Source organism: Pinus tabuliformis, chromosome 7, assembly GCF_031772625.1.
Source record: "Pinus tabuliformis cultivar Carrire ecotype Pingquan chromosome 7, CPIR1, whole genome shotgun sequence".
Lineage (NCBI taxonomy): Eukaryota > Viridiplantae > Streptophyta > Pinopsida > Pinales > Pinaceae > Pinus > Pinus tabuliformis.
Window position 1 is genome coordinate 1,555,958,847 of NC_142293.1, and position 26,159 is coordinate 1,555,985,005.

Genomic DNA, 26,159 nt, shown 5'->3' on the forward strand with positions numbered 1-26,159 from the left:
CTGACTGATCCAACGGTTCTTATGCATTGTTGCTCCCTCACATCCTCCTTTCACTGATTTCGACCTCCGATTTCTTTTTCCACTTGAAACCCGATTTAGCCTAAGTTTCTTTGTTACACCTTAGTCTAGTTTTGATGCTCTTTACTTCTGCAACTTAGATAATTAGCATTAGGTTAGTGTTAATTTAGCAATTCTACTTAGCATAGTTGTTTAATTGGTTAGTTAGGTTATGGTGTAAGTTTAGCATTTCATGTTGTTTTCTTCATTACTGCAGTAGAGTAGCTCTCTCTTAGAATAGGTTTGCTCTCCTTCCATCAAAGAATTAAGCTTCTTCTGACCCTATAGAAGTTTGGCTTGGAACCCCTGGGGTCTCTTTCCAGATAAACAGTGACAATAGGCAGGACCTTCACTTCTACTTGTGCATATAGCACTGTCACCTCCAAGTTTGTACAAACCCCGGGTTGATAAGTAAAGTTGGTAGCCCTGGGAGTTGTAGCATTATTGTTGCAATACCTAGGTTCATCAGAACTCAGCAACCAACCCTCTAAAAGACTGCGGTCTACTCTAGAGAGAGTCCTCCACCCCTACGCTTCTCCTTCTAGCCTTGTTTGACACCAAACACAACTCTTAAAGGTATCCTAGTTGTTGGCTAAGGCTTGCGGCCTAGCACAACAACTATTGTAGCTTACGGCCCCCTCAAAATTCCACGCTGTCACCTACAACACTGTGACTCAATCACATAAGATTACCCACACTATTTTCCAGACTTCTCCATGCTATCTTGTGCTCCCTTGCTGCGACTTCTTCTCCACGAAATTTCAAAGGTATTCCTTGAGTGTATTTCCCACAAATGGATACTTAAACAATGAGCCTTCATCCTCCTTTTATAGGCATGAAGAGGGGCTCCCACGATTTAAGACGAGACACATCCATTGGACTTGTTTACATCAAGTCGGCCTACTTGAAAACCAATAATTAATTTTTCAACTTCAAAAATCAATATCTCTCTAACAAAAACTCAGATTTAAATGATTTTCATTGTGTTGGAATCATCTTTCCATCATTGTTTTGTCCCAAATATTGATGGGTGCCAAAACCTCACACTTGGGTTCCAAGACCAAAAGCTTCCCTTATGGTGCTTTTCTCTCCAAACCATGAACTCTAGGGCTTGGAGGACCTCCCAAGCTACATAAATTAACACTCCCTCTTAGCGAGGGAGGTACTTACAAGACTAGGAAGTATCTCTTCATCTTCATCACTGCTTGCAACAATTGACCAACTCCTGGCGCTCACAATCGCAGCAATCCCTGTGAGGTGAACTACGCCCTCCTCAAAAATGTCGTTGTTACTGTTGGAGGAAAACTGCTTCTTCTTCTTATCCTATAGCGTCTTTCATTCTTTCCATGATTCCTTTTGGTAGTTGAAGGCGCACTCTTTCTCACCACTGACCATGCGCTCTTCTTGTGTTACAAAGTCTCCCTCTCAATCTACAAGATCCCTCTCGAACTAGACTCCCTCTAAGTCTATGGAACCTGGACCTTCTCAGGAAAGTGTACCTTCTTCTCTAGAACCTGTACCTTCTCCTCTGAAGCCTACACTTGTACCTGCTTCTCTAGAACCTGCACCTGCTCCACATGCTTCTTCCCTTGATCCACAGGCTTGCTTGTCAACCTATAAAGACTGTGCTCTCTAACTCTATGTACAATCCCATCAGACTTAGAGCTCCTAAGCCTGAGTCTTGCCTTCCCATCCTGAAAGAAGACCTCAAACCCTTTCCTCTCGATCATCAAGATGGCAATCATGCTATATCTTAGTCCTAGTACAAACAATACATATTGAACCTGCATCATACGTCCTATATCCATCGTAAATGACATAACACTAGATCCTTGGATCTCCAACTGACTCTTGTCGCTCAACACCTCGTGAAACTTTGAGTCCCATCCAGCTAGAGTCTCAAAAACCTCGTGTGACCCTGTCATATGCTTCACCACACCACTTTCCATGTACCATCCATCCTTCGTGATAATACTCTGCAAGAAATGATAAATCATATCAATGTCCCCCTCTTCTAATCTCTTGGAGAGATCGTCCATCTCCGCTGAAGTGGAAACACGGGTGACCTACTTTCCTTTCTTCTTATCATCATTTCCATTCTTCTTCATCGGACCTCTCGACGAAAAATGACCCATCTCGCCATAATTAAAACACATGACTTTAATCAAGTCCTTTTGCTTACCCTTCATTCGTGCTGCAAGTGCCATGTCATCATCTGAAGCCTTCTTCTTTGCTGAAGATTCTCGTCTCACAACTCTTCCTGAATGAAGTCATCCTACAACCTATCCTAGTCTGGCAGCTTCTCCCTCACAACGATCCTTTTCATGAAGGGCTTCCATTCCTCGGTGAAGCCTTTCAATGCAACCCTTACCATATCTCCATCTGAGATAGTCATACCGATGGCAGCAAGCTCATCTTTGACCTGAAACAATCTCGTTAGATACGAGGTCACACTTTCACCCTTTATCATCTTAGTGAATTTCAATTTGTCCTCCAATACTAGTACCTGGTTCTCGTTCTTATTCTAGAAAAAATTATGAAGAGACACCCGCATCTCATGTGTGGTGTTCTTCCCAAATAAATGAGGTATTAGGGAATCCCTCACACCATCTAGAATGATCAGTCTCACCCTCGCATCCAAATCTTCCCATATTTCCAACTCCTTAGGGCCGGTTGGCTTCTTGATCTCTTCCTCGGAAAAATCCCAGATCCTGTTGACCTACAAGATAAACTTGACCTTTTCCTTCCATGGACTATAGTTGGACAACCTAAAACCTATCCTGATATCAGATACCTACTTGCAACATTGAAATTGTAGTGAACCCTTCACTCACAATGTGACCAACTCCCTCTCATGATGTACTTCGCTGCGCACAACTCTGATTTACTTAATTCCAAAGTAGCTCAGACACGCTATGATACCATGTTGAATTTCCACAACCTTGGGTCTAGGTTAGAGTCTTAAAATCACTAACGCTACCAAACCAAGAATCTCAACCATAAACTACTTTGCATAGTGATAATATAAAGTAGTAAACCAATATGCATAATGATACATAGTTTAAACAAAATTGTACAATATTGTATAATCCCAATCTTCGTTATATTAAACCAAATATGAATAATTCAATAGTCTATGGTATACAATATACAATGACAAATGTCGTTGCAGCTTCCATGTCGTATCTTTTCCTGCTGGTCCTCTGCTCCCATACTTCTCACTAGTAGTGCCTTCATCCATTAAGGCCACTACACTTCGTGACTTCAAGAGGGTTGCCTCCTATCAGTGCTGCAAGTCACATCTACTACAATGAACATGGTCTCATCAACTGCTCTCTGGGTAGGCCTAATTTTTGAGCTCCAATATGCCAATCTAGCACTCAATTTCGTCCATCAAAGTGCTACACATAAGGCTGCAATACTTCATCCAATCTCTCACCAACAACGTCCTTCTTGTCTATTGCTCTAGGACCACTTTGGATAACCAACTCACTGCTCTCCAACCAGCTCTATGACGCAATAAAATCATTGTTGATTCTGCTCTTAAGATAACAATCTACCACCACAGAATGTCATCCACATGGCACAAACAAGCTTCTCAACAAACTGATCCAAACACAGTCAAGCCTTGACCCAATACACCCCATAAAACTATTGTTGTCACTATGTTGCACTGCTTCTCGTTGGTTAGGGCATCACCTACAACCCTATTCCTCCACATAACTCAACAACCAACCCTCCAAAAGACTACGATCTACTCCAAAGAGAGTCCTCCACCCCTACGTTGCTCCTTCTAGCCTTGTTTGATCCCAAATGTAGCTCTTAAAGGCATCCTAGCTTGGCTAAGGTTTGCAGCCTAGCACAACAACTGTTGTAGCTGACGACCCCCTCAAAACTCCACCACACAACCCTTAAACAACAATGTCCTTCTCCTCCTCGTTGCGGCCTTCCTACCTTGCAATTCGAACCCAAGAATAACCTTTCAACACGCCAAAACAACCCTCAAAATGTCATGATGTCACCTATATCATTGCGACCCAATCACAGAATATTACCCATGCTATTTTCCAAGCTTCTCCATGTTGTCTTGTGCTCCCTTGCTACAACTTCTTCTACATGAAATTTCATAGGTATTCCTTGAGTGTATTTCCCACAAATGGATACATAAACAATGAGCCTTTGTCCTCCTTTTATAGGCATAAAGAGGGGCTCCCACGATTTAAGAAGAGACACATCTATTGGACTTGTTTACATCAAGTCGGCCTACTTAACAATCAATAATTAATTTTTCAACTTCAAAAATCAATATCTATCCAATGACAACTCGGATTCAGATGATCTTCTCTGTGTTGGAATCATCTTTCCAAGCACTATCATCCTCATCCATCACATGTCATAAATCCATCATCATTTTGTCCCAAATCTCGATGGGTGCCAAAACCCCACATTTGGGTTCCAAGCCCACAAGCTACCCTTGTGGTGCTTTTCTCACCAGAAGCTGAGCCCTAGGGCTTGGAGTACCTCCCAAGCTACACAAATCAACATAAATCACAAAGATATGAACAATTAAAACTTATATAAAACATTTTGCAAAAGAGAAATAAGAAATTGAATAACTTGCATAAAATATTCAAGGTCTTTGATAAAGATAGAAAGACATGCCATAATAACTAACCTTAGCCAACCTGCATCCTTACCTTTCATATTTAAACATGAGTCATACTAACTTCAACAACTTGTGAATGTACCTTTTTCATCCTTAGAAAACAACATGAAATATCAAAGCTTATTATTAGCAACATATCTTGCTAAGTAAGATGTTTCCAACCAATCATAGATTCAATCATGAAATCCAAGACAACCCTTTTGAAAACCATAAAACTTTCGGGAGGATGAAATTTTAATTAGCATATATGAATAATGGGCAAAACCTTGCAAGGAAAGGATAACCTGATATTGTTCAAAAACCTTGTCAAGATAGTGAGGACTTGACATAACCATCAGCAAAGGCTGAAGTGCCTTGACTGTTTGACAGGTACCTGATAATGAATTGGTAAATCACAAAGATCAATGGGTTCAAAAGGATTACTATTACCTGAATGACATCCATCTACATCACTAGTTTAACCAAAATTTACAATCTCAACAAAAATATTACTTAAGTCATAAGATTATTCTGATTGAAAATACAAAGATGAATAAATCAGAGAAATTTCATGAGAAACTTGATTTGAAGACTTTTCCTCATGCAAAACAACAAATTTCAAGAAATGGGATGGATTCTTAATGACTTGATTGTTCTCTTCTTCATCATGTGAGTTCTTAAAACCTTGTGTCAATTCAAAATACTGCTCATCGAATTGTAGATTCAGAGAGCATGGCATGGCTTGAGCACATGTTAATTCATTAAAAACATAAGGACACATGGAATGGAAGATTGAAGAAGAGGTGTCCATAAGAAAATATTCTTGAGAAATCAAAAGATTGGCCGATGTAACTAGGAAATCATCACCATGTATATCAATGGAATCATGATCATTAGAATGATAGTTTCCTGAGGCTTACTCCTGGTTAAGAGTTTGGATTTCATTTAATTTTCTATCGAGATGAATACATTCTAAATCATTCGAGAATGAAGGAACATCATTTTGACATGGAATATTTTGAAATAGGGAAGCGAGATCAAAAGTATCTTCACCTTTATGCTCCTCTACCTATGGATATGATCACTTTGTACTTGATTGCAATTTGAACCAACAGATTGAAAATCAAAAGTGTCCGAGGGAATAACAGGTGGAGTAGATTGATCAAGCGGATCAAGGTAGAAAGGGTCATGAGATATATATGATAGAGGATGAAAAGTGTCCCTTGAAGAAACAACATTTTTAATGATGTTAGATCCCAAATTTTTATTATTTATATTAATGTGATCAAGGGGAATCAAGGGCTCAACCTTCAAACTAGGTTTCATGGGATTAAGATGATATTCAAAGTTTTCCTGGATGAGACCTTGATCATAGTAAGGCAATATAGGTAAGATAAATGGATCAACAATTTAATTTTCATATTTCCCAATGCCAACATCGAAAGGAGGAGGAGAGCGAATACAAGGAGTGGTAGGTTCCTCCTATGGAATTAGAGATGTGTCATGATTGACATAAGTTGGAAGAGAAAAATGATATAGGGGTTCTGATTTTAATTGTTTCTAATAAATTTGAACAAAATACTAAAACGTTTCAGCCATGAAATCCCAATCCACATCTTCTGAAAACACATAACAAAGATGAAGAAACCAGTTAAGAAAATCCTCTAATGTTTCATCAAATTTCATTTTAAGTTGATTGATCCTTTAATATACCTCTTGATAATCATACCTGTCAAAGGATTCATGAAGCTCCTTAACAAGTTTTTCAAATGAATGGATAGAATCAGTTGGTAATGTATGGCACCTTTGTTTTATACAACTTTCAAATGAGGATTAAAAACCTAATTTGAACATATTTACAGTGAATTCCATTAGAGATACAAAAATGAATGAATTGAAAGAAGTGTCCAAGGATAGTTAGTTAACCCTCGCCATCAAACTTAAATTGAGACAAGTTATTGATATTCTCGCAGGTATTTTAAGATATACTCTTTTAGAAAAACACCTTGGGGTTATGATTTGGGAATGAGCCATTCAAGATAAGAGATTCAAAATAGACTCAACGGGCTCAATTTGTCATCTAGCCCTCCTAGCACCAACCATTGATGGTGCTGAAAATACGCCAACTATGGGGGTCTCTCTGGTATGAAGTTCTAATTAGAGCTCACATCGTTTGGATTAGGAGGCCTATTTGAAGTATCGACCTGACCACCATAAATCAAAGGTTTTTTCATTAGTTACAATTATCAAAATAATAGATTATACACACGATATTTGAAACAAACAAGTAAGTTGACACTGTGAGACATACAATTGCAAAGTATATAATGTATTTTCACGGTCTGTAAAGAGAAAGTGAGCCTCTAGAAAGAGTAATAGTACTGTTGGTACCATTTCATTGCCATCCTTTTCTTCTAGAAACACCATCATTTGTCTATCGTTTTCTTCCATAAACCCCTCATATCCATTGAAATTGATTAATCAATAGCATTATAGTTGTTAGTTTACATTAAAGTTAATTTGTGAATTTTTATGTTAAAAATTAGGAATTTTCAACAAAAAAATTACAGGATGTCATGACTTCCTGTAAATGGTTTATGATGTGACACATGGCATGACAGGCAAGTCTAAGAAATGGATAGGAACGTGATCTAGAATGTACATGCATGGTGAAAACTCGATTCAACAGGAAATCTAACGCTCCTGGATATGCGTTCAATACTGGTCAAACCCAGCCTTTTTGGTCACAAAGGCAGCAAAAAGCCATGGTTTCCCAAACTGATTTCGTTTTGCTTTTGGAAATCGGTTTAGATTAGAAAGGACAAAAATCACTCTTTTGTAAAAGCAGAAACATCTGCTTAATGTATGTACATTCGATTTAGATAGGAGACAAGCAGATAAAGACTGCGTATTGTATTGTTTCAAAAACGATTATTATTCCTGTGTATTGTTTCTAGAACGTTGCTCTTGTATGTGATTTCAATCTTCAAAATTTAATTACAGTCACCGTTTTACTCCATCAGTGCTTATGCATTAACATTCTCGTTGCTTGAGGTTTCTTCAGTGTGCCATTGAAGCGTGGACAGGCCCTACGTGGATTGGTATACTATTAATTTCATTTCCATAGCATTTTGAATTTGAATAGTGTGCATAGTGTTTAATGTTATTTCCATGTCTGTGAGTTTATCGATTTGATTAGAAGTTCTTGCAAATAATATTCATGGTGATAGCTTGAGAATTCGATTGCTAGATCATTGAACAATATCTTGTAAAAGATTTGATCGATCATTAGATTTCGAAGTATCCCTGTGGACTTTGTTTTTATGCATTTAAAATTTCAGTGTGTTTAAAAGAGCTTTTGATTTTCATGAATGCTTAGTGTGTTAGCTGGAAAGAGATTTTGTGGATAATATCCTTGTAAGAGGGTTGAAAACTCAGTCTAGCAACACGCTGTTTCTTTAGAACAGTTAGATAAACTAGATGATCTGAGTGCTAAAGTGTGAGAGGAAACATATTTTAACCTCCTGTAAAGGAGTGCTGTAGCTTGTCACAGTAAACACTTAGTTAGGTAGACGAGATCCTTTTAGGTCTATAGACTTTATACACGTTCCTCTAAGTTTACCTACCTTGGTTGATAAGAAATCTTGTCTAATCTAGCACCCTAGATTGGCCACTACAAGTACTATACTAAAAGAGACACAAAAGTGAATGAAAGGAGAATCACTAATTAACCTGAAAAGTAGTTCACAAGATACAATGATCATAAATTCAAGTAACAATGCACATTCAAAATGATACATACCAAAGCCAATGAATGACTCATTTTCATTAGTGTGTGTTAACATAAACATATATTGCAAACAATGAAAGAATAGTCTCACAGTCATTCATGACATATGCATGAAAGGGTGCTAGCTCTGATAGCTTCATTTATTAAGTGAAATTCCACGATAAACAATTACAATGCTTTCCATAGTAGCCCTAATCGTGGAACATTAAGTCACTACTTTATCCTCCAAAGAAATATCTTCTCTCCTATGCCAAGCTAGAGAAGCCAAGGTGAAAATTTCAATTACCAAAAGTCACCCTATCTTGATTTATGAGGGTATATCTATAACAAATGAGGTGACTCTCCACCTCCCATGTGACTCTTGACCTCGCTCATGACCCTTGAGATCCTACTATGACTTTTCAAATTCTTACATGACCTTTGAGCTTCTAATGATTCTAGAACTTTCTTGTGACTTTTCAAATTCCACGTGGGACGCTTGGTCTTACACATATTTTATATTTTATCATTTTTATAATATAATAATTACATCAACAAATTATGTGACAAAACACATTTACACATGAGACTCTTTTGATGGCACTTGGAGATGCCATGACTTGGCCATAATGAGATGGAACTTCATTGTGATGTGTCCAAGCCAAGCCTTTCTCCTAGTTGCCATCTTTGAATTCTTCATGATGGATCTTTATTTTTTCTTCACATTCATCCTCCAAAGGATCTAGATAAGTATCAGAGCCTTCCGAGTTAGCATGAGTTACACCATTCTCTCATGGTCTAGGAGTTTTTCATATCTTCATGACGATTGGTCTGGTGCTTCTTCTCCACAAGTTTTCTCTTGTAGCTTCTTATTGATTAACTCCCTTGTATATTCATGATAAATCTTTCATGTGTTTCATAATAATTATCCTAGAGCTTGGATGATCTAGAGTCCTCCTTGTGGTTTTGATCTTCAATCTTCCATTGTGTTCTAGTGTCCCTTCATCTTCTTGCTTGGTAGTCTCTTTGTCTCTTCAACTTCAGAAGTGTGTCCTTGCATGATATCCTTGGCATCCTCCTTGAGAATTGTCCTGTCATGTCAAGATACAATACCTGCAGATGAAATTCACTCATGACAAGGTGACATCATTCCATAAATCTCCTAACTTAACTTCTTCATGAACCCGGAGTGCAAAAATGAGGAGGAGGTTCAGGGATTGCGTAATGCACAGTTCCAGAAGGCAGCGAAGGAGGTCTAGTCACTATGAATCCATAGTGCACAATAACTGGGGGACAAGGAAGTAGAACTGCATAGTTGAGGAAATTAGTGAGACAAGGAAGAAGGCTTTGTCACTGCAATTGTGCAATGCATAGTTCTGGAAGGCAAGAGACATAGGATTGCATAGTTGACAAACTTAGTGAGATAGTGAGAAAGGATTTACCACTGTGATTTCATAATGCGTAGTGACTGAGGGACTTGAAGACAAAACTTTGCAGTTGAGGGAGATAGTGATGTAGTGAGGCAGACTTTGTCCCTGTGATTGCAACAATGTAAAATTTGAAACAGGAACTGATACTATTACTCGTTTCATAAAGATAGCAAAAACGTGACCCGATTTTGAAAAGGGGTGATGCAGAACACACATGTTTCTTTTAGAGCATAGTTTTTGGCACTTTAAATTTTTTTATGTACATTACGTTTTAGAATGGTAGTGATTTTCATGCTGATTTAAAAAGGTGGTAATTCTACATCAGGCCCTTTTTTAAAAGACCTTTTTTTTTACTTTAATTTTTCTAATGTATGAAATGTAAATAATTATTTTCTAAATTTAATAATTTTTGAAGTGGTCTTCTTCTTCATATTTTCTTGTTTTTTTCTTTTTTCTTTTGTAGTGATGTTTTTATTGTTTTGCATATTTAAAGAAGAAGGTTGATATTTTGAATTTTCGATATTCTACATATTTATACATCGTTAATTAATTTTTCAATCCACATGAAATAATTGTCTCTAAAAAACAATAAATTTTAACAATTGACATAACAATAACCATTTTTAACATAAATATAACTAAAGGTGCTTTGAAAAATTTCTTTTCAAAGCATGGAGAGTGTATGCCAAATAGAGAGACAATACATATTCCAGATAATTTTTGAAGACAAGAAATCTACAACTTATACAAAGAATATGCAGAAGGTGTTGAGGGACATGGTCGGTTTATTACATATCAATATTTTGTGAAGGTATGGAAGAAAGAATTCAACAATGTCCATATTCCTAAGAAGACAAGGATGGGGATTTGCAGGATATGTGCTTCTCTTAAATAAAAAAGGGACAAATGTGAAGGGTCAGAAAAAGGTAAGCATTCATAACTTTAACTTTTAAAATTGTATAGTCATCAACTATGAAAACGTATTTCTTAATGGCTTTCTTTTATGTTGTGTAGATTCAATTGCCAAAGAACTTCAGGAGCATCGTAAACAACAAACAAGTGAAAGGAATAAGTTGTACATGCATCGAAATAAGTGTTATGATAATCCGAATAAATATTTGGGTTTGATAATTGATGGTATGGACCAGAAGAAAACACTTTTACCACATTTTGTTTGCACACCCAAAAATTTACACGAGGAAAATTTTATTCAGTATCAGTTGGTCGGTTGTATGGTCTTCAATGGGAAAATGTTGCCAAGGGTGTACTTCGCAGCTCCAAATATTCATAATGATGCAAATTTGGCAATAACCATAATTCATGATGTGCTTTCTCATTGGTCTGGTAATATTCATGAAGTTTTATATCTACAATTGGACAACACTTGCCATGAAAAGAAAAATCAAGTTGTTTTTGGATATCTAAACATGCTTGTTGAATTGAGAATTTTTCAAAATGTAAAGGTTGGTTTCCTTCTTGTTTGGCACACTCATGGCCATATTGATCAGATGTTCAGTCGTTTTTCAGTCACATTGAGAAGGAAGGAAGTTGGGAGCTTGCCATCATTAATTGAATGTATTAATAAATCATACATGCCAGAGCCTACTTTTGATGTTTTGGAAGAAACTATTGACATGCAAAGGTTTATTCTCGGATTGCATGGTGAGGAGAAATGCATTGAAAAACTTAATGACATTAGCTTCCAACATGAATTTCATATCAAAAAAATTGATGGGAAAACACTAATATGGGGCAAGAAGTATTCAACTACTGCAGAATGGGCACCGTCATCAAGTTTGGAATTTTTGAAGTTCATTCCAGATCATCCAATATTTGCATAAAAAATATTGTTATTACAATCAGTTGGTGAAGTTCATAATGCACGTAGACAGAATAGAGATATAAATTATTCTCATTGCCTAGAAGAAATTAAAAAATGTATTAGATATACATGAGTACTTTGGCATTGCTGATTCAGTTTGGTGGGAGTCATTTTCCAATAATCAAAGTGATATCATTTCAACAACAACAAATGAAGATATACGTTTGAAAAATCCATTTATTTGGCCACAAAATGTGTCAAATTAACATGAGGAAATAAACATTGTTGAACAACAACAATCTCACGGTATTATTAATTCTTCATAGGTAGAGGGAAGAGAGATGTATATTGGTTCCAGAAGATCTCGTGCACAACGTGAAGCCATGGAAGACCTTTACAGGGGTTCAGTATAGGATATTAAGGAGGGTTGCATGATCACAGTGCTAGCAGATGGAGATCCCAATGGCTATCCATTCTGGGTTGCTAAGGTTATAAAGGTATTTACAGAAAATGAGGATGTTATAGGCATTGAAGTACATTGGTATGCCACAAATACACACCCATTCAATGGTGTGTATAAGCCAAAGATGGTAGTTGACAAAAAAAATGGCGGAAAGAGAAAAAGAAAGGGTACAAATATAAATTGTCGCCGCACAGACCTCTTAAAATTGGAGGATGTTGACATACTTGTTTATGACTTCAATTTAACAAAGAGAGGAACTCTTCGCTTCAAGATGATAGAGATTCTAAAAAGGTTTTTACCAGAAGGAACAATGTTGAGATGGGAGTCTGCTGAAACCAGTTGTAGATCTAGAAGAATTTTGAAACCTGAAATGGTGGGCATGCATGTGGACTCAGATGGGGCACTAGTTGATGAAAGAGAAGAATATGGAACATCTTCGTCTACATCCAATCATTCATCTGAAGATGTGAATTTTGATGGTGTGCAAGAAAATATGATTGATTTTGAATAATTGTCTAAGACAGCTTATATAACCGATGTTTGCATTGTATCTTGAAATAAAAATTTTGATTTCCATATGGTGGTAAATCATAAGTTATGAGTCATTTTTATGTTGTTGGATTATATGTCTTAATTATGATGATTTTATTGTTTAGAATATCTACAATGCAACATTAAATTAGAGATATAATGTATGTTTCATTCAATATACAAATAATGACATTTTGATTAATTTAGTCATGTAATTTTTTCATAATGTCATGGTTTTTTAATTTTATGGTTGAAAAAATTTCCATTTTTTTGTATCTTTAATGTTATGGTTGAAAACAATTAGAATTTTAGCAATATTTAGTGTGATGTTATTATATGTTTAACAACATGGATGAAAACTAATAGAATTTTAATGTATTTCAGATCCCATTATTTTATCTTTATGGTCATTACTAAAACATGTTGAATTTATACTTAGGAAAGAAAAATGTTATTCTACCAAAAACATTAGTGTGTTTTTTTCCTCATAAACAACTATTTTTTTGCACATAAAAATTCAGTTTTACTAGTATTTTTTAAAAATGTTGAAAATTGACCCTAAAAAACCCATCGTTCTAGTATCAACACTTTTCGTTTTCAGGGTGTTTTTTGCATGAAAATTTCGTTTTCACTGCCATTTTTAAAACATGTTCAAAATTGACCCTAAAAAAAAACCATTGTTCCAGTATACACACTTTTCATTTTTAGCACTGTTTTTGATGTTTTTTTGGGGTTTTTTGGCCAAAGTTCCCGTTTTGAGTTTATAGTTCCCATTTCAAAGTTTACATTGTTTTGCACAATGTGCAGTTCAAGGAAAACTGATCTAGGTGAGTGCGAAGTTACACAGGTTAGGGGGACATTGAGGCTTAGCTACTTACTGAGACTGCGCAATTGGAAATGGAAGACTCACAAAGAGAGACAATTGCGTAGTATTGAGGGACAAGAGGCAGACGCTGTGCACTGTGATTACACGATGTGCCGTCCTTGGAGGCAACGACTACATAATGTGCGGCTCTAGGAGGAAAGGGTGCTTCAATGTGAGATAAGAATGCACAATGCATAGTTCCAAGGGGAAAAAAATTTGGTCGAAGGTTGAGAAAGTTGCAACGATAGTGAAAGCTCCAAAAATGGCTAAGTGTGGGATCAGTGTGATAAGTGAGAACAAACAATCCCTGAAATGATGATCTCATACCCATATAAAGATCAACACACATCAAATAACTCAAATTCCACATGCATACCTTGGAGCGACAACAAAGTGGCACTTATTTCGAAGTGTGACAATTGAAACATAACAATGTGACACTTAGAATACAACTTACAACAAAACCATCGACTATGACCAGAAAATGTACTAAGTTGTGGGAATGTGCTTAGAACATATTCTTATGATTTATATGATTATTTAATGTAGAAGAGCACGCTAGAGCTTCCTCTAGTGATGTGCCAAAGTTCGACACATGCAGGAGTTAAAACAACTAAAAGCGACACTTGCAACCATAAGAAGAAGTGAAAATGACACTTGTAAAAGCTAAGGAAAGTGAAAATGACACATGCTAAAGTGAAGAGAAAACAAAAGAAACACTTGTGAAAGTGAAAGCAAGAAAAAATGACAGTCGCGAAAGTGAAAGCAACACTTGTGAAAGTAAAAGTGCGCAAAAACGACAATTGAGAAAACTCACTAAAATAAATATACAATGCAACCAAGAGTGAGAGGGAGAATGTTAAGTGATATTGAATGCTGACTGTTGGCATAGATTGTGTAGTGTACTATCTCTATGGATTTCACAATCACTATCCACATGGACTGCACAAACACTGTAAATAAACATTGCGTAGACACTATTCCTAGAGATTACGGAAGCCTTACTTTCAAGAACTGCACAATGGCTATTCTCAAGGATAGACATTGGTTATTGAGCTTGCTAGAAATGGGTGTGCTTATGGATACATCAAGGACTGAGCATGTGTAAGCAAGTGGTTTTGACATCTAGAATATAAGAAGAATAGTTAAATACTTAACAAAACATAAACCAATCATGAATAAAATATAATTAACTTGGAACGATAGATCGTAGGATCACAAGTAGGATCCAAAATTTAAGTGTAAGAAAAATTTTAGAGGGTGTTTGTCGCAACAACAACAAGATCATACACAATGGATATATACAACTTCAAGAACCTGTTAATGTAGTTGATGAGCCTTAGTATTGGAACAAGAATGTTGCAATTCCCAAGGCTTCCAACTTAAATTATCAACCCATGGTTCGTTTAAAATTAATAGGTGTTAGAACTATATGTGCAACACACAATGTGTCCTTATTTCATTGATCTAATGCAATGAAGTGAATATCATGAAATCTAACCTAAACTAATTACATAAATGGGAACCTTAACCTATTGCAGGAAAAAAAATACAAGGAAAGAAATCCTATTCTAATTGCATAAAGTAGAGAGAATGAAACAAATCTCAATCATTGCATTCAAAAAATACTAGACCTTGTAACAAATTTCATTAGGTGCTTCATAAGGTAATCATCACTATGTCATTCAATTCATGAACCTGTTGACTAACCCTTAATTGTTGGAATGTGTTGTAGTGGAAAAAAGGGAAGTCCTAAGTGGTATTTGGTCTTCCTCAATCATGGATTCAAAGCCTGGAGGTTATTATTCAATCCCAAAATGAAAAAATCAAGGTTTTAAGGCAAATTTGACCGAGTTTAGACAATGCTACAAGACTGCTACATGATTGCTACTCCTCGAGATAACTTGATGAATTCCAAAGAAAATCAAATGAAAATGAGATGGGATTTTTTTTTGTAGGATTTACTAGGACTCCATTCCTAGAAGAATCACTCAAAAATACCCCTGTTAACATGTGCTAAAAAATAGTAGAAAATTACTACTCTAAAAACTGGAAATTCAAGAATTAGTGAGCTAGTTAACCTATCAAATGCCTAACTTGATCAAGTGAAAATTATATGGGGTAAATTTTGTTATTAAATTGAATGTTTTTATGACTCAAAAAAATTGGAATCAACTCAAATGAATCTCATTAACATGTTCTAGAAAATAGCATAAATTGCTACTATTTTGCTACAAGAGACTTCCAGAAATTCTAGATTTGTGAACTAGTAAACCAATCCAAGTATCTAAATGATTAATATGATTTTCTAAAGATGTTTTAAGGATGAATAATAATTGCAATTCTGTAAATAACATGAAAAAAAAATCACTTCAATAATTTAACAAATATGACCTACAACAAAAGAAGCATGAATAGTAAATGTATAAATAAGAGATGCAAGTGCAAAATACATTCAAGGAAAATAAAGAAATTGTACAAGAGGGATATAAGGCTCCTGAGATGGCCAAGACCAAGGATATTCAGAGTCCTATGAGGTAAACCAACCTTTAGAAGCTAAGAATGGCACCAAACTTCAATATTTGAATCAACCCAAGTACATCATTGTTGGAAATTAAAGTAGAACTGCTAAATAACAAGTTTCCTTCACAAGAAGACTAAGAAATACATGCCCGTAGAGGAAAATTCGAATTGTTACTTATAAAAAGTGATGAAGAAGCATTATCCTTGAAAGGAGGCATCTTTCCCCTCCAAAATCCCTCAAAAATTGGATCTATTTCCCAACACTAGGAATTTGCATTAAATGACAGGGAGCACATTCCTAGATTTTCTCAATCATTGGAGCTCTAGAATCTGTTCAATAATTTCATAATATATTGTTCATTTACTATCCAATCTTGGTCCATCCTATAGTAGGGAGAAAGTCCCTAGATTATCTCATCCTCCAAGTCTTCATAATCTACCCAATATTCTCACAATATTCTATAAAAATAAATAATATTAGGCACATAATATTCAATTATCTATAAATCTTCCTAATGAAGATATTAAATTTAAAATATGTCATCTAATTAAAAAAGAGAAGTTTAATATGCTGAAGGAGGGTAAGATGGGCCTTAATTTATATCTAATTTGTAGGCCCATCATACCCCCTACTGAAAGTGTTGCTCATCCTCTAGGCAACTTAGTGACCTAATTGTGCCTCATTTATGGCCCTGATGGCCTCCCTGGTCTGTCTTGTAGTTGTCCAACACTTTCCTGTAGCAATGTTCTATCTTCTTGTAGTAGCTTTGTGTCTTCCTGTAGTATCCATCTTTCTCTTGAAGCAGCTTTGTTTTCTCTTGTAACTGGTCAATTTTTCCCTGTAGTAGGGAAGTTTGTGCCTTGAGCCACTTGATTGTGACTTCTCTAATCGTGGGCCTTCTCATGGGTGTAAAAATTTGCTTCCCCCTTGATTTAAGGGAGGTGACCTCCTCAATTGTCCTTTCACCTTGTCCCAAATCCATTCCTCGACGGTTAGTTGATTCCTCAATTGTAATTAGGATTGTTGAGGGAGGTTTAGGCTTCCCTTGTTTGATCCTTGTGCTTTTATTGTTAGTGTGAAATTTCTTGGAAGGTGTACCAAAAACAATTCACTTAAGTCTTTAGGTGACAAGTAACCCTAACAACAAGTTGATGGTTACTAGCGATTCAGATCTGCAATAAAAATAGAAAACCTGCAACAACAGTATAGACAATACAGAATAAAAATCATCAATATAACATTTTCAATACAATAACCCAATTGGAAAGACTTTGAATGAATGAAAAGACAATAATGTTGAAGATGATTATGATCATGGTGAAGAATGAATGGAAAACCCTCCTATTTATAACAAAGTATGGAGTTAATCTAGAAAATGGTGAATAATAGGATAATATCAAACAAAATCATATCTAACCACTTGGAATACTTTATTATATTTATTGGAGAGGAAAAAAGATCTAAAATGGTTGAATATCTTTATTTAGAAATAATTAAGAAATAAAATGATTTATTAGTTATTTTGTGAGAATTAAGAATGGTGTGAAATCAAAATAATTATGAAATAGTGATTTAACAAATATTCTAACAGAAATAAGGAAAATTAAATAAATAGTGATTTATTTAATTATTCCTAAGGGATTTAGTCAAATGTGACACGAAATAATTATTTAAATAGTGATTTAATAACTATTCGTAGAGAAAATTAAATAAATAATGATTTATCTAATTATTCTCATGGGGTTTTTTTAATTTAAATCATAAAATAATTTAATAAAAGTGGTTTACTAAATTATTTTCCACAATGAAAGTGATTTTACTATGGTAAAATTAAATCTACATGGTGTATTTCGATCCACCTAGTTAGGAATGGATAGATGATCATTTTTTGGTGATAACATTTATCTTATTGAGGTACAATGGACCCTGCTTGGGGTGATTTCTCTTGGATTTGGAAGGTGTGATAAGTGTGGCCAAGGTGGAAATCACTTCTTGTGCTATGTTCTTTGGTGAGAGGCTAAGCTGTTGATTTTGGTTCTTCTTCTTTCCAGGCTTAGAAGATTCCCGATGGGTTTCCTCTTTTGCCTTCGTATTTCCTTCCTTCCCCCTATTTCTTTAATCTCCTCTATCTCTTCATCTTCTTCCTCCTCTTGTACCTCTTTTTTTCTTTAACTTCTTCATCTTCAACTTCTCCTTCTTGGCTGCAATATCTAATGTCCTATCTTCTTGCTGATGAGCTTTGCATTCAGATGGATGGCAAGTCCCCTAAAAAGTTTTGTGGCATTGTCTTCGCCGTGAGCATAGAGGGCAATGGAAAATTCATGGGTTACCTCATAATCATATCCCTTCAATTTCTCAGAGAAACCCATCTACTGGTGGTTGATGAATTCTAGTGGTGTCTGTGGGTTCCCTTTGGTTGAAACCTCCCCCCATGGCTCCTACTGATGTCTTCTTGAGTTATTTCAAAAATGATTTTTTTTGAAAGGTTTTGTCCTAAGCAGTTTAGGGTATGAAGGTAGGGTAAGGAGATTGATGCTTCTTTTCAGTTAGAGAGAGGGAACTATACCCCCAATCTCAAGAAAATTATCTTTGTTCCCACTCTACCCTTCTTGTGCAAGCAAACAATTTTTTTCAAGCCTACAACTGTTTGCTATAGGATTCCTGTAGCAGGCAGAATTTACTCAATAATTTTATGAAAATTGGGAAGTTAGGATTCCACTTACTCTTCATGGGATGGTTTCCTTATGTTTGTGGGGGTTTGGAGGAGACTTATTTAGGGTTTGGACTCTCCTCCACCTCTCTTCCCGATCCTGCAACACTTTAGGTATTCCTATACCAACTGTGTCTGATCTTGTAGCACTTGCAAACCAACTCTGTAGCTCCTCTATAGCACCCTAGGTAACCATTGGTAACAACTAGCTTGACCTTTGATGCCTTAATGAGGCTCTCTAAATGGTTTGGGAATGATCATCGGTACAACTAAAGTTGATCCTCATCCTTTTATTTCTTTTTGTGGTAGTGGGCTTGATGTGCTTGGTGATATGGCCTCTACACATATTTCCTTTTTTAGTTGTTGTCCCCTCTCCTCATAATTATCACCTTCTCCACTCTGAATTTTCCACATTACATGGGTGGCTGAGTAGACTGCACTTTTACTATTCGAGGGTGGCCAAGTCTGTTGGCCACCTTCTGCCTATAAAACCTTCTCTCGTGTGCATTTTTTTTTCAACCATAATACGCTCAAGAGGAGAGGTGAAGTGTAGTGCATACTTGTGCCTACACAGTGATGTATTGCTGATGTGTTGATTTCTTTGGTTGCATGGTAGATCTGGACATGGGTGAGATTGCTTTTGAGTGTCTTGTGAGATCTAATTTCTTTGTCTTCCTTGCTTCCTACAATTACTTTGAGAAAATACAATTTTTTTAAATGTTCTTTGTTGATTGAAATTTGATGATACAAGTATTTTTGGATTCAGGTGCTCTTCTTTGGATTAGATGTTGTTGTTTGTTGGGTAATCAAATACACTTTGGAGCTTGTATCTGTGGTCTTCTTCTTCAAGGTTTTACTACTTTAGGAATCACTGTGTTTGATCTACTACATGCATGCTTCTTCTGCTTTGATGATGATCTTGTAGCACCCTACAGGAGGTCCTATAGCTGCTCAAGATCATGGTTTTGAATCCTCCAATGCTCCATGGTGATTGAATTCTAGATCTAGTGCTTTAGTTGTGGTCCTGCAGGAGATGTGCAGACTGCTACAGGACTATGTTTCTTCTTGTAGCAGTCACACAAACCATACTAAGACCTCTCATATTTCCCAATATCACTTCAAAAAGTTTTGATAATTTATAAGGATGTTAAATATGCATGACAAAGAGCTTTGTGGTGATAGGAAAGGTGTATGAAGGGGTGAAAAATATGGTTTTTGATGGAAAACGATGAATTTTTGGATGGAGAAGTGACTAAATGGTGTGGAGGATGGATGATGGTGTTGTGGTGGACTTATTTTTTCATTCCCCCAAGGAAAGCATAAGATATGACCCCTCTCTCTATGTTGATCACAATCCCATAGAATTTTGTGTCAATCGTGTAACACCTTGTTTAATCCATATTTTTCAAATGGTAGATTGTATTTACTTGAATTTTTTTGAGTATGTTACCATCATCTTTATGCATCTCCCCATAAAAAATATGGGTCAATGGATGCACAAATCTTGAGAAAAATGAAAAATGAATGTAGGTGATGGAGGCCAATTTCTCGAAAAGTATGCATTGGAATTTGCTGAAATTTCTTGAGCATGTTACCATCATCCTTATACATCTTCCCATTAAACAGATCAAAAAAATGATGCACAATTTTTTATATATGGTCAAGGAAATTTATGCCCTGTGTATTTTGACAGTCTTGTAGCAAAACAAAACTTTCCTGTAACACTTTAGGAAAACGAGGAAAATGAATGGGAAAGGATTGGTAATGATGGGTGGATGTTGTAAATGGATGAGGGTGATGGATTGACATGGCCTTGGTCCTGTTGGAGCATCTGGGAAAAGGAGGATAAAGCCCAAGTTTGACTAGGTTTTCAATAAACTTTTTTTCTTTTGGTGCTAACTTGTTTTTGTTGCTTGCAAATGTTGGAGAGCACATGCATTCATTAGAGAGAGATACATTGAGAATTTTTTTTTCTTTTCTTTTCATTTTTTTCTTAGGATTAGTAGCTTCCTCAACGAGGTTTTCAACTAGTAGGCCTGCCTAGGCATCTCAAAGGAAGTTTTCAACTAGGATCTTTTCATTTTTTCTCTTTTTTATTTCCAACCCACTGACTGCCTCAATGAGGTTTTCAATCAGTGAGCCAATATCAGGTGCCTCAAAGGAGGTTTTCACCTGATATTTTATTTTTTTCTTTTATTTTCTTTTCCTCTTTTTCCTTTTTTTCTTATTCCTCTATCCTACTCTATTTGAAAAAATAAAATCTCTTTCAAGTATAAGAATACTTCCAATGGAGCCATGTTCATATTAAGATGACAGATAAAATCGTGTGTAGGCTCAAAAGGTATGCTTTGACATGTACATGAATATGAGAGACCAACTTCTTTGACTGAGATGCGATCGAGAATTCTTAAAGAAAAGTGTGTTATTGTAACTTAGTGATTGTCTAGAACCATATTTCAATATAGTTGTGATGCCCTTGTTTCATTTACACATTTGGATCACTTTTTGTGTTCTCTTCTACCATAACATTCAAATCTTCTTATTTTTGCTGATTAGTCTTTTGAAAACATAAAGAATATGAGGATAAGCATAAAATAAATTCTTCATTCTTAGGTTCAAATGTTTGCTCTCCATTAAATTTGGTCCATGATTTTTTGGTCTCCTCTTTATCTTCTTCTTTTGGATTCTTTTCTTCAATGGCATCAAGAGAATATTTTTTTCCAATGCACTTCCTTATTTAATGTGAATACCATTCAAATCAAGAAGAGTTATTTGTAAGTATTGTACCTCAACATTGTAAGTGGGTTGAGTTACTAGATTGTTTGGGTTCATAAATGGTTGTACAGGTAGTTGAGTGGGAGTGGATGTTTGAGATGGATGTGGATGTTTGAGATGGATGTGGTTCAGGTTGTGGTTATGGTGGAGGTGGATGGTAGGGATAGAATGGAGTTGAGTATGGAGGATATTGAGTAGGATCTTGTGGATTTCTCCCTTAAGGTCCTTTCCAACCTTGTTTCCAAGATTGGTTTTGGGGTTGAGATGGCCAAGGTTGCCAAGGAAAGGGTGTGTTACAATTTCTTTGAGATGGATGTGCATAACCTTGAAATTGTGAGTTAGGTTCTTGCATCATACCAGTTTGACTAGGCTACCATGGTCCTCTTGGATCTACATAATAGAGCTGATTTGGTGATTGACTTCCGCCATTATCTTCTTGGAAAAATTCCTTCAACCTTAGTAATGATGGGAAATATTTAGTAGCATGTGATTCTACATGGATAACACAAATATCAACATATTATTTTTTCTCATTTTGCATTCTTAACATTTATACTTGTTCACTTAGATTGCTAAGAATTTATATTTTAAAGTTAAACAAATTTCCAAGTACAACTTGATTTACTGATCTTGATGTTTATTTACTTACTCTTGCCCTTCCTCTTAATATTAACTTGCATATTTCAAAAATTTCTTCAAATGATAATTGATATACATCACCTCTACTCATGCGATCAAGAAGATCAATCCACTCATCCCTAATTGTTCTAAGTAAGAGGGATTTTAGTATGCCATATCCTAAATGATCTTAACATTATAAATAAATATTTCTATTATATCCTCAAGGCTCTCATATTATTTTTTATTCATTCTAAAGATTTCTTCTTTAAGATCATGATCTTTATATTTTTCTAGAAATATCTTTCGCATATAATTCCATGATATTATTGAATTAGTCCCTAAACTAATGAACCATTTAAGAGCTCTATGTTTCAATGTTTCCAGAAACGATATCAATTTTTGAGGTTTAGTAAGTAACCATAAGATCTACAAATGATTTCAAATTCAAAGAGATAGGTTTTCGGATCCTCTGCGCTCATACCATGGAAGTTGGGAAAGGAATATGGAGGGATGTTCTTCATATGAACATTGATATCAATACCTTGAATGGTCAATCCAAGAGGATATTCCTCATTATCATCATCTCCATCCATTTCTTCTACCTGCATAAGTGGATGCTGAGTGGTTCTTACTACACCAGGTGATCAAATGGGGGGATTGGTGTTGGATTTTTTTATCTTTATTTTTTTGAATTAGAATGTTAATACAATGCAATTTTTTGTTTTTGAAATGAAATACACCTAATGCAATTTTTTTTTTTGCAAAACGTAAAAGAAATGAATTAATTAGGGAAGAAAACATGCATACTTTGACACCTTCCCGACAATGACGCCAAAAAGTGATGAACCTCAGTATTGCAACAAGAGTTTTTCAACTACCAAGGCTACCAACTTAAATTATCAACCCAGAGTTTGTAAAAACTTAATAAGCATCAACACTATATGTGCAGCACGCAATGTGTCCTTCTTTTGTTTATTTGATGCAATGAAGTGAATATCATGAAATCTAACCTAAACTATTTGCAGAAATGGAAACCTTAACCTATTACAGGAAACAAAAGGCAAGGAAATAAATCCTATTCTAATTTCATAAAGTAGAGAGCTTGAACCAAATCTCAATCATTGCATTCAAAAAATATTAGACCTTGTAACAAAGTTCATTAGGTGCTTCATAAAGTAATCATGAAAATCATCACTATGTCATTTAATTCATGAACTTGTCTACTAACCCTTAATTGTTGGAATGTGTTGCAGTGGAGAAAAGGGAAATCCTAAGTGGTATTTGGCCTTCCTCAATCATGGATTCAAAGCCTTGAGGTCATTATTCAATCCCAAAGTGCAAAAATTAAGGTTTTAAGGCAAATTTGGCTGAGTTTAGACAGTGCTACAAGAGTGCTACTCCTTGAGATAAATTGTCGAATGCCTAAGTAAATAAAATGAAAATGAGATGGGAAAAGTTTTTTATTAAGTAGGATTTCCTAGGACTCCATTCCAAGTGGAATCAATCAAAAATACCCCTATTAACATGTGCTAAAAAATAGTAGAAAATTACTACTCTAAAAACTGAGAATTCAAGAATTAGTGAGCTAGTTAACCTATCAAATGCCTAAATTGATAAAGTGAAAATGTTATGGGGTGAAATTTGTTATTAAATTTAATGTTTAATTAATAAATACAAGTGGATTTAACTCAAATGTAGGTCATTGAAATGTTCTAAAAAGTAGCAGAAAAGTACTACTGTTTTGCTACAAGAGACTACCAGAAATTCTATATTTGTGAATTAATAAACCAATCCAAGTAGCTCAATGATTAATATGAATTTTAAAAGCTATTATAAGGATGAATCATGCTTGTGACTTTGTAAATAACTTTCAAAACAAATCACTTGAATCATTTAACCATTATGACCTACAACAAAAGAAGCATGAATAGTAAATGATGAAATAAGAGATGCAAGTGAAAAAGACATCAAAGAAAATAAAGAAATTGTACAAGATGGATCCAAGGCTCCCAGGATGGCCAAGACCAAACATAATCAAAGTCCTATGAGGGAAACCAAGCTTTAGAAGATAAAAATGGCACCAAACTTCATTATTTGAATCAACCCAAGTACATCTCTATTGGAAATGAAAGTAGAACTGCCAAATAGCAAGTTTTCTTTACAAGAAGACTAATAAATACATGTCCCTAGGGGAAAATTCGAATAAAGAGTGATGAATAAACATTATACTTGAAAGGAGGCATCTTTCCCCTCCAAGATCCCTCAAAAAGTGGATCTAGTTCCCAACATTAGGAATTTGCATTAAATGACAGAGAGAACATTCCTAGATTTTCTCAATCATTGGAGATCTAGAATATGTTCAATAATTTCATAATATATAGTTCATTTATTATCCAATATTGGTCCATCCTACAGTATGGAGAAAGTCCCTAGATTATCTCATCCTCCAAGTCTTCATAATCTGCCCAATATTCTCACAATATTCTACAAAAATAAATAATATTAGACACATAATATGCAATTATCTATAAACCTTCCTAATGAACATATTAAAGTTAAAAATATGTCATCTAATGAAAAAAGAGAGGTTTAATGTGCTGAAGGATGGTAAGATGGGCCTTAATTAATGTCTAATTTGGAGGCCCATCAGTAGTGAATGAAGTAAAGTTGGCTTATGAAGACATCCAAAAGGAGGATCAAGGAGATAATGAAGAGAAACATTTAGATACAACGCTGATAAAATTTGATGAGATAATCAAATTTCTAGAGATGTTGATGAAATAACCTGACAATGAAATTTTATTTCATTCAATACAAGAATATGATGAAAAATCGATAATATTCCAACATGTGAAGGAAATAACGATAGCCTTGGAAATGCATATTTGAATGTTGAATTGATGATATTAGAGGAATGGCTAATTAATCCGAAGACTGGGGAGGAATGCATGGAGATTGCAAACATGAAGCAAGATGAAGAAGAAATACACAAGATCTAATGAAATTAATATTATTGAAACTATTTATGTACATGTATGATAAGGAATGATGAAGAAAAGATGTCTGTTAAGAATGGAATTGTATTTCATTCGCAGCAAAAAGTTACAATGAAGAAGATTGTGTTGGAAGACAATAAGGAGGAGGAAAACAATAAATGTGACCAAAAGGTTGTAGAGAATGAATTAGAGGTTCAAAGAAATACTAGTGCACAAGAAGAGGCAGCGAAATATATGTCTTCAACCACTTTAGCAACAAGCAATGAAGATAAGCAAGATATGTTAACTACCATATTTTTTTATTGAAGATAGTTTCGAGAAGCATGAAAGGAATAATATTTGTTGTACATATGCAGGTAAATAAAAATGTTTAAAGAGGAAAGTCCATATTTCACAAAAAACCATGGAGGAGACAACATTGTGCCTTAAACGTTTTTGGAGAGATGTCTAGTGATGAAGAATGGAAGATGAGCAATGAAATGGAAATTAAGACCATAAAATTTTGAAAATTTGAAGTGAAGTTTCAAAGGATAAATGTAAACAACATAGATCAACAAAGGAGTATTAAGTTAGACATAGAGGTTGATGAGTTACATTTTTTGAAGAAAAAATTGTCTAAGAGGAGACATACTAAAGTGAAGAAAATAGTGAACAACATAAATCAATTGACCACAAGAGAGTACATCAAATAGGTGTTGAAAATGTTGGACCCACCAACATTCAGGGGGTATCCCCAATATGACATCCCAATTAGACCTCACACCATTTGGATTAGGATCCCCATCCGGAATACAGTTTGGCTGCCAAAATAGTGGGTTTTAGTGTTATTCCTTGGCTGCGATAACCCATAGAGTGATGTATTCATGACTTTGGTTAAACAAGTCTATAAATTTGTGAAGGGTCAAGTGAAATACATGATAGGTTTTAACACACAAGGGGAAAGTATTACGC